The following is a 15,665-nucleotide window of genomic DNA, read 5'->3' as shown; positions in this document are numbered from 1 at the left end:
TTTCATTGTTATTTTTGTATACAGTATTTTGTTTTTAATTTCCATCTTCCTCCTTCCAAAACAAAACCTTACATTTGTTATAAAATTCATTTTATTGGTTTTATTTAGAATGCAATAAGTAAAACACACATCTTCACATTTTGCCATTTTCAGAAGCTTTAGAAACACTGTAATTACTTTGCACTCGCAAACAGACCAAGCAGTAGCATCAAAAGAATCACTAAAAACACACTCAAAGCTTAAAGTAGGAGTGCACTGAGCCTGAAAGAAATCAGATAACATGTAAATACAGATGCTACTGTATAAACTACTAATTTGAATATTTGATCTAATAAAATATGACCTTAAAAGATCAAACTGAAAAAGTGATTGTGATTACAGAGAAGGCTGACTTCAGAATTGATTCTGATGGATTTGGACAAAAGACAAAATGTATTCATTTCGGGTTGCTTACATACAGTATAATCTGTAACATGGAGAAGAGAGGAAGTAGCACTGGGTACAGAAACCGTATGACAGCATTAGCGATTCAATTCCAGTTTAAAATAAATAAAATGTAAAATATTTTTTCTGATAACCTCACAAACTCTGTGAAAAGCAAAATTGAACACTTTGTACATACTGTAATTAAGGTACAGGTCGAAGAGGGCATACTCTAAGAATTTGTTTTCTTAATTTGTTATATTACATTGTGTACTTTCCATAAAAATGACTAAAATAAAAGAGTTCTCTAATATAACTCTGGTTACTTTGTCAATAAGGGCAAGACAATGATTATTTCCACCTTTGTTAAATTTACTAAACTGCTCATCAATATTCTGATTAAAAGTAAATGCAAACAACTTTTTTGGTGGCTAATGGTGGCTACTTATAATTTACTTTTTAGTTGAACATTAACACAGCAACAGTGACATCATATTACAGGATAGCTGCCATTCAGATGGAACTCTTTTACGGGTGAAAGTAGTTGAAACCTGCAAAGAAAAATCCAAAATACCCTCTTGGCTGCATTGTGTAAGTCGTCGCCCCCTTGAGTCCATAGTTGGTGATGGCACCTGTAGCAGTAATTACAGCTGTAAGTCTACCCACTTAGTTAGCGAACTGAGAAGGTGTAGTTTGTGCCCATCCTCCGTTGTGATCTTGCTCAGTCCCTGTCCATTGGGTACATGGGGGGGATCATTGACGGACAGGGCTTTCCAGGTCTTTGACCGCGCCACTCGAGGACATTTACTTTCTTCTTGTAATGTCACGCCCCTGTAGCTTTGGCCTTGTGCTTTGGGTTATTATCCTGCTGAAAGTGCCCATGAGGTCACAAGGGTCTTGAGGGAGACGAGAGAGTTCTGCCTGACTAGCCACAAACCTACCTTCGGCAGTGCTCAGCCAGCTGTGTGGCATGGGGAATTCCAGTCACAGATGCCATGTTCCATGACTCAGGCTTGAGCCCACAACAGTCTACTATTAAGCAAGTGCCTTAACTGGTTATGTTTCTCAGGAGCCCCTGAATTTGTATTGCTCTAACAACAGATCCCAGAGGAGTGGTGTGCATGCTGGTTTTTTATTTTAACTTGGCGCTAACAACCGAAAGCAGCTCATGACTGCCCTAATGCGACCAACTGAACATGTTTTCCCAAATTTTCAGGTGCTGGTACTATGAAGAGACTGAGGAAATCTGCAGGCACACAGGCTTGATTTGGAAAGTGAGAATGCTGTAGACAGAGTTTCACAAAAGTATTTACTTGATGATATTGTTACAGGCTGAGGTACAGTAGGTAACAGTAGGGGTGTCTCTAAGAATTTAGATACAATGGGTAATAGCTAAACTAGTGTGAATATTTCCAATTTCCTAGAGCTTCAAATCAAAGAATGTTTACTTAGTAGTGCTGGGCAAGGCACACTGATTAAAGTAACCTTCTGGTTTACTTTAGTTAATTAAGTTCTGGGTAATGATTAGGAGTGCAGGATAAAAGACAGTGGACAGAACAAGAGAGAGGGGAGAAAGGAGGACTGAATTTGAAGCATGTGCCAGATGAAAGGTCCTTGTTTGAGATGCAATTGGATTTAATGTTAACCTTGCTATGAGAGCTTGCTATCCTGTGTTGTTTAAGGAACTTTGATTCCCTGACTGAAGAGGCCCTCAGTTAAAATGACCTCTCCTGCTCAGTGGGTGCATTTTAGAAGGAGACGGGTTCCCATTTATTCTGGGGCACCCAGGCTTACAGAGAGAGAGATTACCTCAGGTTGTATTTTATTTTGTTATAGAATGCAGCTTATTTCTTCTTTGGGCCTTTGTAGGCAATATACTGTACTGTACAAGAGTCAAACACTTGGTAATAATCTGGAATTTTCTGGGTGGTTTTCTAGGTGTAACGTGCATCGGGAAACTTGTAGGTTGTATGGTTATGTGGTGTGTGCAGTGTGGTGGTGGAGAATAAAGAATTCTCATGATTCTAATTATACCAACCTCTCAGGTATATTCTTGAAGAACTCCTTACAAGTTGAAGGGATTATCTGTTTTACTTATTGACTAATCTGCTCGGACATTTTCTGTTATTCTCAAATTTAATTCTCTCTTTTTGAACTGTTGTTACTTTAATTGTATAACCCCAGAGGGGGCAAAAATTCTTTTAGTTTAATTTTTTTAATTAAGATTCATTGAGTAAATCTCAATAATCCAGGACTTTCAGCAGATTTAACATTAAAAAATGTGTTTGGGATAAAACGCCTGAAATCTGAACTGCTTGCCATTCTGATAAGGTTATTCTTATCACTTTTCCATTACGAAACACCATGATTTCCAGTAATTATAGTTTTTTTACCCCCTGGAATATTGTATGAATGTCTCTAAGGTTTAAAGTTTATGAATATCTTCTGGGTTTTTTGACCTGAACTGAAATTCTAATAAGTTTTGCAATATTAAAACTGTCATTATCTACTACTTATTAAGAGCATTCTTTTCCCTGCAGTACTTCATTTATATGCCCATTACAGTTACCATAATGAGCCCACATGGAGGCTACACTTGATAGATTACAATATCAGATAATTGGTCAAAAATATGATTGACTATAAAATACCTTCAGCTCACAGCATGAAATCAAGTTGACTATGAAGAAGAAAAAATCCCATTATATCTAAAATTTGTTTTTTAAAACACATTTTAAATGGATATAAAAGGATTCTCACTATATTTTCCCACAGGTCAATATATTTAAACATACTCTATGTACTGTGTATCTTATATTACTAGTAACAATACTTTGTCTTGTAAGAGCAAATGTTGAATTGACTCTTACACTTATTATTCAAAACTCTTGAAAATGTATCACCTTCTACGGTCTTGCAAACACCAAGAAGCACATCAATCTGAAAAAAATCTATCAATACTCACATTTTGGAAGTGGCTAACTGAATTGTAACATAAATCACTTACATTTAAAGAACAACGTAAGATCATAAAAAGGTATTGCAGAGAGGCAAAAAATCCCATTTAAATCTGTTTAAAGAAAATCAATTTCTCTGATATAAAGGAGTTTTTTCATTCTCAATAAATATCACATTTCAAATGATCAATTAATGAAAAATTAATTTCTTATTTTTTTCAAATTTTGATTTATTGATTGTCTTCTGGTTTTATCAGAGCACTGAAACCATAAACATTACCGATACAGGTTGCTATTACGTTCAGTTAATAGCCAATACGTTTTGGGAAACTTTCACTAAATAGCCATGGCCTGCTCAGAGAACTGAGACTAGTCTAAGTCCATCGTGCAACTCTGAGAACAGGCATCTTAGAAAACTGACTGGAGAACAACTAAAAGTGCTACCATATAGTACAGATGGTTGACCCTCACTTAAGACATGCTAGAGATGCATACACCAGCGTGTGAAAAGACTAACAAAGTACAGTATGCATAACCATTTTGAATTTGTAAAGGAACTCCGTAAACTTCAATAGAAAGGTCAAGCTGTTTCAAAATCGACAGCAGCTAAAACACATATAACATTGATTTTTCCTTTAACTACTCTTGCAATAGTATCAGGTCACAAGCTGCCTCTTGTGACAAAGAGTACATCACTGTCTTTTTTTACCTCATTTAATCAATCGAATCTCTATCTGTTCATGACAACAAGTGGCATTCCCCAATGCCTTGCAAAGCCAGCAGAAATACAAGGGCATCTTATCATCATTCAATTCTTCAAAACAAGACCTTTGCACCATTGATGCCGCCTGACACAAAGTGAAATATTTTAATTGAAGCCTTTCACTCTCCAGTTTGCAGATGGCAGGGAGATCAGATTATGCAGATCATTATTATTATTATTCATGATAATTGCCTAAAATTCAATGTGTTCATGTAGGTGCATTATTCATGTTTTGGCCTATATTTTGCTGAATTCAACCAACTCAGTATCAGTCTGCTCAATTGAACAGTATTAATAATCAGCTCTATAACCCACTAGAATGAAAAGCTCAAGCCTTCTAGTTTTTAAAAACCCTGCTGTCAGATTGATGCTCAATTAGAGCAATTACCTTTATAGACTTGTTTTTTAGCTATCAAGGGTGTTGTTTTTTGTTCTTGCTTTCAATTTACAGTAAATAGCACTATTTCTTTTTCACACCCTGAGAAATTATTCTTGAAAGACGAAAATAAACCAAAGGGTTTGTGCTTAGTACTCTTGAGCATTTAACGTTAAAGCTTCAAGATTATACATTCATAATTTAACCATCTTTTTTTAAGTATCAACAAAATATTGACTTACAGTACATTTTAAGACAACGGTCCTGCAGGTTTAATTTTCAATCAGAATATGTAAAGTTTTGATAGGAATTGATTATTTTCTGCTTTAGAAGGATTACATACAGTATCTGTATTAATATTGGCTTTAGAAAAAAACATTTTTGTCAAAGATGCTTATAGAGCCAGAGCTGCACAAATACTTGAAAAGCAACTTAATCTTAGATCCAACTCCCCAGAGTCATTTAGGGTAAGATGCTTTGGCAGTTCTTTCAAGGAAATGGGCTGGGTTATTTTGGCGTGATTTATGACACAATTATAACTGGAATTAATTATTACAAGTAGGTTATTAATCATATGATGCATACAAAAGTAGCCAAAGCTGCTGATTTAGGCCATAAATGATGTCAAACTGATGAAGCAGTTTGTAGCCAATATTAGACCTACATACACTGGAGGTATAAATTATGGGGATACTTGAAAATAGACTGATAGGCAATCAAGAATGAATTGGTTCAGTATATGTTATATATAAATGCTCTAAACATTTCAATTCCAAAGAAAAGTCTAAAAAGGATAGAGAACACATCACTTCATTCCCTAAATTGTTTATTTGAAGGAATTATTGTCTTTTAGGGCATTCTTGTCCTCCTCCTGAATCAGAGTATAAATGGAGAGTGTTTGCCTTGTCTATAAGCAACAAAGGAAGGGACCACTGAACTAAAGGAAAATATATATTTTTTTAAAAAGTGTCTTGAAATCCAAACAGTACTGTAAATACACTGAAAGGATTCTTTATTCAAACAAGGATTACGTGTTTTCATTCATTCCATTGTCAACCAGAGCACACCCCATTCTTGACTGCCCAATAACTTCAAACCGTCCTTCAGCTTTGGAAAGCATTTTGCAAAATACTGCATGAAGGACATAGGAAAGAAGGCAAATAAAGGACAGCTGTACACAGAAAATACAATAGAGAAAATAAGAGATGAACAATGCCAACTGTCAGTACTGGTCAATCAATACATTTTTGGATAGATAAAGCCTTACAGTTACATATATATACTGTATAGTGTATAATTTGCTGACCCATCCTACGCATTTACCACCATTCTCACAGGCTACCTCAGTCTACTGTGTTCAGGCCAGATTAGATGCCTTCTGCAAAACTCATTACACTGAACATTGCACATCTTTCAAATCACTCAGAATACTGATCATTGAAAGAAATCACTATCATTTGTATGCATGTTTATAGAAAATATAAGTATAACGACTTTGGATATTGCTTAAATGTTTTTATGTCATGTGATTAATTAATTGTTCATGATTGATCACGAAACACTAAAGCACACAAGCACCCTATCCCCTTACTAGTGAGAAAGTTAATTGGTAGAGGTGATTTAAACTCATCAACTGTGTTGCAAATCAGGAAAGAGTAATATATCAAGAGTAATGCCTTTGTGCCATTGGTATGCTGAAGGTTAGACAAAAGTCAGTGAACAGCTGTGCAACATCTGGGGTGCTCACAGCAAGAACCCAGAAAGACAATGCAGGTAAACAGTCTGTTGATGATTGGTACAATCTAACCAAGAGTCACAATTCACTAAAATCAATGCAAATATTCAAGAATGTTTGGAAAGAATTGCCTGACTACAACAGAACTCCACTTTGTAGTGAGTGACTGACTGTACAGCATGACAAGGATCAGGTTCTGAGACCTCATTTAAAGTCCCTCCTCTTGACTCAACGGGCCCCGACTAGCTCTGTTGGTAGAGCATGAGACTCATCATTTCAGGGTAGCGGGTTCGTGAGGTTGGACACAAGGCTAACCACCCTGTCCCATAAAACACTAATGTTACGGTAACAGCAACAGGATGTTGCTCCCACTACAAGCCGGAAGGCATAACGGGCAGACATCCATCCATCTTGACTCATCCCAATGTGAGAAATGTCTGTCAGGATAACATGTCTTCATGCTAACAATGGCTTTACTGTGAGAGGAGATCATGACAATTTTGCCAAAGACGCGATACTAACAAGACCTGCGTCCCATGGAACATTTTTAGACATACCACATACAGTAGGGCTCAGAGCCAAAGAACTAGCATGTGACTGCCAGGTTCTAGAAGAGGAATGCGACAGACTATGCAAACTCACACACAGCATGCACGTAATACAGCTTGTACTGTTTCCAGTGGTGATCATACACATGCTACAAGCCTGTGACTAGAAAACACCCATTGAAGAAAAATGTTCATCGGCTTGATGGATTTACCCTGTAATGCCGGTTCAATAAAACGTCAATACACTTCCTGCATTTGCCTTGTAACAATTTTGTGAAACTGTTGCAGTTATACATTTCTTTTGATCTTCAGTATAGTATAGTTATTTTAGAGATTATCCCAGTACCTTCCATGACCTTTAGCTTGCACTGAATTGCTAAAATGATACTATGGACATGTTTCATTATTCATACAGCAAGGTGCTTCAAAACCTCTTTTCACTGACTCATCTGACAGAGTAGGAGAAAGGTTCCAAACAATTGCACATTTGGTTGCACAAGTGATACTGTTAGTGCCTGAGTGATCTGAGGATCTTATCCAGCCATTCCACAAAGGAAGTCAAGGCATCAGCTTTGGCAACATGGCTGGGCAGCTTGTTCCAGAATCTCGCAACCATTTTCTGGAAAATTCCTTAAAAATGCTTCTTCTTTGGCAACAACATTGCCTGTTGTCTCTGTCTTTCTTTTCTTGTACAATTGTATTGTTGTTGCTTTTTTTGTACTTCTTACCTCCTGAGAGCTAGCTAAATAGCATTTCATTATACCATATACCTGTATATGACTATAATGACAATAAACTTGAACTTGAAATTGAACTTTCCCCTTAGTTTCCATTTGTGATTTCTGGTTCTGGTTTCACTGTTGATTCCGAAGTCCATTAGGTTGATGTTTACTTTGGTAACAATCTGAGAAGGGTGAATGCATGAAACAGATCCTTTGCCGTCTTTTCTGTTAAAACTGAAAAGATTCAGCCGTTTTAGCTGTCAGTGTCGGACATTGCCTTGCCATGTGAAGAAAAGGATACTATTATGCTGCAATTTTAACTGGTTGTGTTGATATACTGGTGTTGCTGTAACAACAAGTTGAGTGATATTTAAAAATATATTTTTTAAACTGTCCAAAAATCAACAATACAGAGGGCACAATTCTCTATCTCTATTTACGATGAAACAGATGAATCTTGTTTGAAATATAAACAAAGTCCTCAAAATAAAAAAAATAACAATTATGTGTAGATCATGGAGTTCATTTAATCAGAAATAAATGTTATATTTCCAGATACACAATAGAAGAGCTGATAAACACCACAGGAGCCTTACTCTATTTTAAACTTTGTGGTAAAAAAGTTTAGAAAGGATATTTATTATTGATTATATTTATATAAAATTAGTCTATTTGAGCATGATACAGGAAACGTACCATGCACAAGGTTCTTAGCGTTGAGACTAAACCCAGTACTTGAAATGGAAATTTAGAATTCTTCACAGTATGTGTTGTGCAATGAAGAAACAGACTTTATATTATCGATTTACATATTTTCTATCTATTAAATGTTATTTCTGATGGAGCCAGGGTGTTCCATGTTGATAATTCCAATTGAGATCTGGGTGTTTTACAGTAGGATGAGCTCCAATTTCAGGGCAATTAGTCATTATCAGTGATTCCCTAGGACTATGCATAATCACACAGACACCATCAACACCATCAAAAGCTCAGCATGACTGCCTGAGTGTGTGACAAAATAGTCTGCTGGAAGCCAGGGAAATTAAAAACAGAACTTGGGAGATGAAAAAAAAGCATGATGCAAGCACTAAAGTGCACTGCAAAAAATTACAATCTATTATCCCAGAAATCATTGCAGGAGGAATGAGAAGAAATATCTTACTGTGTGTCTGTGCTACAAATGTAAGATATCTCAAAAACAGAGTAAAACATAATATTTACACTGCATATACTGTATAATAGCTATTCTACAGTAACATGCTCACAAAGGAAACAATCATATTCCATTTCTGGAACAAGTGCTTCAGATTCATTTAATAATAAACAGTGAAAGGCCTTACCTGTCTGGAAAGGGATTCTTTATGTCAAGGCATTTAAATAAGCAACATTGCTCAACAGATGTAAGCAATTGAGGCGGAAAAGACGTTAATGCTGAAGTTGCTCTTTTCTGTGTGGCTGTCTGAGAGGTCACCTTCTGTACAACCCCTAAGGGCAAAGGAAGACTTTCTTGCTGCCACGACAGCTTCCTGGGAAGCAACCTTTGAATCTTTTCCATACGCCTAATAAATGTACTGGGCCACTGTAATACTTTAGCCGTCTCCTTTGTGCCTCTTAAAATGTCACAGTGAAGGAGAGCCAAAAGTAGAATTCTTTCAGGTTCATTTAAAGACTTCCTTAAAGCTATGGGGAGTCAGCTGGAAACTACAAAACGACGGTGTCAAGCAATACTGTACCTTGTCACAGTGCTTGAGTGCAAACTACTGTTCGCCGAGCTGTACGAAGCAGGCATCAGAGACTATGGGGCTTCAATGTAATTGCATATCTGACACAATCTCCAGGCTAACAAAATCTCAAGGAAATCAGAGCCATGCCCAAGTCCAATTATTCAAGCCCACTGCAGCTGATGCAAAACAATATATAAGGGCACAGTCATTTTACAGGTGCTGACAGTATATATAACATACAGTATATATTGCTGCTTTTCTTTACATACTGTGCCTCAGTGACCGTAAATTTTACTTTTGAATAAAAAACTGCAATTAAGCAAGTGTTAATTGTTGAAATGCATCGTTCGCTTCTGTTATTTTTGCTGCTCTATCAAAATATACACATCTGCGAGCACTGTTTAGATTCATCAATCATTCATATACCTCACTAATTGGTGTTCTTACTTTAATTAAGAGACAAAGTGAACAATGTTTATGATTATAATTTTTTGTATGAAATAATAAATACTGTACTTAACATTTCATTTATTTGGGTATATTCAGCTTATTTTTTTTTTACTTTCATAATAGTAATACTTAAGTGCAAAAACTCTAGTTTTTGAGAAGGTATACAGTATAAGTGGAGTCAACATTTCCTGGATCTTGTAACCCAAAACATACAGTGTCCTGAAATGCCTGCTCGTTTCAATACCATTTTTACTGCATTTTCCACCTGCTTCAAAAGCTGCCAATGGAACCCAATTATTGAAGGCAATCAGTTTTCAAGAGCTTTTATCAATGGTTTTGTTTGTATTAGATTCATACTTTTTAATCTCAGGAACATTTTCAAATCTGATAACTGGAGGGGCTTCAGGGACAGACTGCCAGATTGCTCTGTTGAAACCCCAGCTAGGGTTAGGGTTAGCATTTCCACACTACTTAGACATTTCTTATGGTCAGTGCTGGATTTTGGGTCCCAAGGGAACTTTAGGACCAGTGATAATTTACTTTTATCTGCAACTTTTTTGTCAGAGACTTTTGGTGGTCCATGTTGCATATGGCAGCATTAAAAAAAGTGACTCAGATCAAGAGTTGTAAGAAAACCTGTTCGACTGGGAAAATTCTCTTAATCTTGTCATTTAATGTGCAACTAAACACATAAGTAGAGTCATCCTTTCCTGGATGATATAACCCAAACCCTACACTTGCCTGAAATGCCCACTCATTTCAACCCTCATATTATCGAAGTTAAAAACTAATGTAATCTGCCGTGAGAGTTACAGTATGTAAAGATGTACCTGAATTGTATTCTTCATTAACAATTTAGTTAAAAAAAGTCTAGAATTGCAAACTTTTGAAAATTGTGCTGCTTTATTTGTACAGCTGTTGAGATTAAATAAGACGAAATGCATGAACATTGGCATCTACCCCAATGCAGTGTAAAATAGCAGTACAGAAGGTAGAAACAATCTTTAGATGGATCTTGTTGCTTAGTGAGGAATTGAGATTGACCCGTTGTGGTTCGTCAGCCAGCCAGTTGGCAAAAAACACAGAGGTGCATGACAAAGGCATTAAGGACACCTTTAAGAATAAATGTACAGCTACTGAGCATTCTGATCACCACTTAGTTCAGTACAGAGCAAAGGAAAGCTGTTGTAGTGCAGTGGATCACCTAAATCCTTCTTTTACATGGAGGTACAAATGTACAAACTGTGTGGTTGATGCCCTAGTTTAACAATGAAATAATATACTAAGTGGTAAATGACTGGTCTATGCAGTCTAGAATACTCTCTTACTCTTAAAAAAGAAATCAGCATCTGAATCTGAGTGGGCGCCGTATTTAACTGGCCAGATTTCTAAGGCTTTGAGCCTTCTTGAAGATAGAAAACTTCTCAGGTATTTGAGGTCTGAAAAGACTGAATTTAATGTTAGAAAAAGGGCTGTGCTCTTATTTGTGGAATTATTGATTTCCTTTCCTTGGTATCCACTAGGCGACAGAAACCTCTTGTTGGATTTTAATGCATTTATTTGAAATAGGAATAAATGTTCCCTCCAGTTTAGTAACAGTTTAGAGAGTACTTTTAATTGATTCTCTGGATTGGGGTTTCTATTTTCTAAGAACCAGCTTCACAGTTCTTCTACTGCGTATACTGTATCTTTCAGATGCTGTTGAGATCTGTTTGTCACTGAGAGACACAGACAACCACGTTTTGGGTCTGTAAAAGACTGAGCCTCCTATTTACTCACACTTATTATAAATATTTGTAATTAATAATCAGTGCTTTTTCCGTTGTGTGAAAGGTTTTATAAATAAATGATTGTGTCTGTTACTGCGCTGCCTTTTCTTTCATTCTGAAACTACACTGTGCCAGGAACAAAGAAGCCATATGATCACACTTTTATAAATATGCTTGCAGGACAAGTGGGTGTCAGGACTTAATTTCTAAACTTTAATTTGCCTTATTTACCAAATATATTTATCCTATGAATTAGAATGGTAATTTGACCTCAACTGTAATGGACTAAACATACTAAATTGTAACAGTATACAATTGTATCATGAATCAGCATTAACGATGATTTAAACATTAAAGCATTGAAGCATTAAAGATCAGTTAAAAGCAAATGTTACCAATGGAACTAAAAACTAAAACTATCAATGACAGGAATGACAGTGAAGACTATTGCAATTAATCATTTGCATGGCTGTTTTGCAATTAGCAGTTTACATAAAGAGCTCAGAGTGAATCTGTTTTGTTAACAAAGAAAATACATCTTGCATTCCTTGTTGCATGCATGTTCTGTACTTAATGGAGACATATTTTGCTAAGATGGGTAGCTGTTTCTATAGCCTGTGCTGTGTATCGTACACGTGTTCGTACACGAACCTTAAGAACAGCTACTGTACACCAGAGAGGAGGCCATAAAGTCCATATAGATCATTTGTTAGTAATAGATCTGAGGATCATGTTCTCAACCTTTCGCAGCGGCTTAGGTGAACACAGTGAATTTAAAGGTAACAAGGCAATTTTGGTTTCCAGTGTGGCCTTTTCTGAGTTCATGTGTTGCTTAATTTTTCTTTTGCTCACATAACTATTTACTTGGGGCAACTCAAGCTGTGCAGGCATTAATGCCATTCATTGCTTGGCTGTTTCCCAGACAGTCTTGCTGTTATCCTCCTTGCAAGAAGAAAACTGCTATTATGCTGTGTATATTAATTTCCATCCGCCGAATTGTGTAGTCTGAAGCACATGCAAAAGCCAAATTTAAAAACCTACTGTACACTTCTGACCAAAGTACTATTTTCTTCATATACTTTACTTGACTAGAAACACAAATGTGTTAATACAGACAGTTATTTAACATCAGAGGGTAAAATTTAGAATATAGTATTAATTTCGACAGGCATGTTTCTCTTGAAAACAGGAGTGAAGTTAATTTGGTATTATAAGCTACATTATTGACTGAAAGCAGCATACATTCAGGAATCAGAGTGTTAAACTGCTCTGACTTGGATTGTCACTTCTGGCACTACATTCCTAAAACTGGAAAAAGTGGTTGTGGCAGGCAATTTAATTGTAACATGTTCAGCTAATTATGCACCTCTACAGATTACGGGTCTGTGGGAATAAAAACTACAGAAGAAAATACTTCAGTGCCACTGAGTAAAGAAACAAATGGTAGAAAAATCAGAACTGGATGTTTGGCTCAAATAAAAATACTCCACTTGGCACTTGGCAAGCAACTTAAGGAACAAATAAAGCATATCAGATGACCCTGATTACTGTGCATGATTGTAGTCATAGAAGAAATATGCGGATTATTGTTTCATAATGTTTTTGTTTTTTGACATTGCAGGTATAAACAACTATGTAATAAACATTTTAATTATATGTAATAATGCAATTTTATTACATGCTATTATTTGTTAAGCAATCATTAAATTCTAGACTGCCGTTTCTGTGTCTTTATTTAAAATCTGCCCCCCATAGGAAAGTATTGAAAGGATACTTTTTGGATAGGAGTAGAAGTTGTGTATATACAGCAAATTACTCAAAATATTCTACTAGTATGAAGTCCTGTAATTGGTGGAAACAATACCGTATGATTATTATTACATTTTCAAAAGGAGTCAAATTAAAGCTTTATATAGATGTTGGAAAATAACTAGAAAAATGAGAACACAAATACTAGAATTCTGAAAAAGTTATTTTTTTCCTGTTATTTCTTTAAAGCATACTAATTGATATTACTGAGGTATGCTGTACATTAATATTTGTAATTAAGTGAGGCAGAAACAAATGTAATGGAAATGAACAAATACAACAAAATGAAAACATTTGCAGTGGCAATTTATCAGAAAGAAACATCATGAATTTCATTGCTTCTGTGATTTTCCTGCTCTTATGCATATACAGTAGGCCTACTTATGTTTGTGACTACTTTAAAATCATTTAAAGTGACTTAATGTTTTGAATTGTTTTATTTTAGTCACTGTTAATCTACAGCACATATGCTTCTTCTGAATGGAAGAAAATAATACTGAGCCAAGCTATTATTAAAAACTAAATTGTTCCACACGCAAGAAATTAAATAATTTAGACTTTGGAATATACTGTATATTTGCATATGCCCGATTAATTAAGATAAATATATTGCCAGAATATAAAATATCTATCTGAATACAGAGAAAGAAGATATTATCTGTTTTAGCCTACCTGTCTGTTTTTTAGATGTTAATTATATTGTTTGGAATGAAAAGCTTTGCTGTGATTCTTATCTTCTCTGCTTCCAATTGTGTTATCAGATAAGAACATGGGATAAGAACATCTAAAGTTTAGCACCCATCTGCTATCACACTCCTGGCTGTTTTCATCCTGGTTTTATCCTGATTAAGAAATGCAGAATTGTCATTATTTGGAACCAAAAATCTAAAGCCCTGACCAAAACACCACACCCCCTTTTAAAAGTAATTACCAGAAAATTATTTGAAGTACTACTAAAATCTCTACTCACTGATTGTAAAATTTGTGCTTTTAATTGCACCATTACAATTTAAACCCACACAAGAATTTTAGAGTGCCTTATGATACAGGACATGAAGAAAATGTCTGATCTATAACTAGTGATCAATTATTCAATTCACTTTATATTCACCTCCAGGGAATTCATTAACGTCACCCTATTCACATAACGATGCAAAATATTAGTAAACAGACAATTGTATATGGAAAATAAGCCTTGTTACTCTGAAAGAACAAAGAATGCTGCAAAAATCTGAATTCTTGATAGTTTGTGGAATTATTCTCCTGTTGTCTTTACTTTATCATTCACAACAACACATTTACAAACTGTACTGTGATAAGCAATCATAGTGTTTTAGTTTACAGGAAAATCATACAGCTACAACCATAGGCTGTAGATGACAGGAAATTAGTTTATTGGACAGCATTAGCAAGGTAAGGTTAGGGATAGCTCATGCAATTGTCCAGAGTGGTTTTATACCTACTACTGTACTGTATATTAACCGACCAGTCTGTAAATTTGCTATTTGCATTACTGAACAGAATGGGGGTAAAAACTGGCTTATTAACTTCCAAAACTGCACAGAGTGGGAGCTATATTGAAATGCATCTAAAACTGAGAATAGGAGGCATTTCTTTCCCCATACGGTTGTGAGAGTGTAAAAAAGCTAGCCAGTCATGTTGTTGAAGCCAATACACTGACTTCCTCCAAGAAACAGCTTGATGAGATCATTGGATCAATTAACTACTCACTACCAAATGGGCTAAATTGCGTCCTCTTCTCTGGAACTTTTCATATGTTCAAAAAATACTTCCCTCTGCAGACAAATGATCATCAGTAGACAGACACACAAAGTTTATCTTGGAGAGCCATCAAGAATTTGGAAAATGTATGTTTAAAAAACATGCTTTGGCAATCTGGTGTCTCAAATCACCTACAACACCCACTACCAATCAAAAGATGTTGCATTATGTACGGTTCCGGAATTAACTAGCGTTTTTCACCAAAAGGAAAATGTACAGTATTTACTTTTTTGCCTCTGAAAACATTTTAGTTATCGAACTAAATAAAAACAGGTGGGTAGCTGCATCAGCATGCGTAGGCTGCAAAGGAACAAGTAATAGGTTTATTCCATGCTGAAAAAAAAGAAGAAAGAAAACACAACGTTTCGGCCGTGGAACCTAAAGAAGTCTCCACGGCCGAAACGTTGTGTTTTCTTTCTTCTTTTTTTTCAGCATGGAATAAACCTATTACTTGTTCCTAAATAAAAACAGGCCTTACAAGTCCAGATATGGTTGTTAAAATACCAACATGTACTTTTTTAAGCCCCAGTTTTTCTCTGGATCCTTTAAAAACCCCAGTAACAAATGATATACAGTAGTACCAAGAAACATTCTAGCGCTAAGCAAC

At 35.7% G+C, this 15,665-nt stretch overlaps 1 protein-coding gene across 1 annotated transcript in view; it reads right to left on the bottom strand.

The window, feature by feature from the left end:
* galntl6 (polypeptide N-acetylgalactosaminyltransferase like 6) overlaps positions 1–15,665 on the bottom strand; it is a 295,980-nt gene that overhangs the window by 152,475 nt on the left and 127,840 nt on the right. The gene's annotated exons all lie outside the window — the stretch shown is intronic.

Source organism: Lepisosteus oculatus, chromosome 1 (genome assembly GCF_040954835.1).
Source record: "Lepisosteus oculatus isolate fLepOcu1 chromosome 1, fLepOcu1.hap2, whole genome shotgun sequence".
Lineage (NCBI taxonomy): Eukaryota > Metazoa > Chordata > Actinopteri > Semionotiformes > Lepisosteidae > Lepisosteus > Lepisosteus oculatus.
This window is presented reverse-complemented; position numbering and strand designations above follow the sequence as displayed.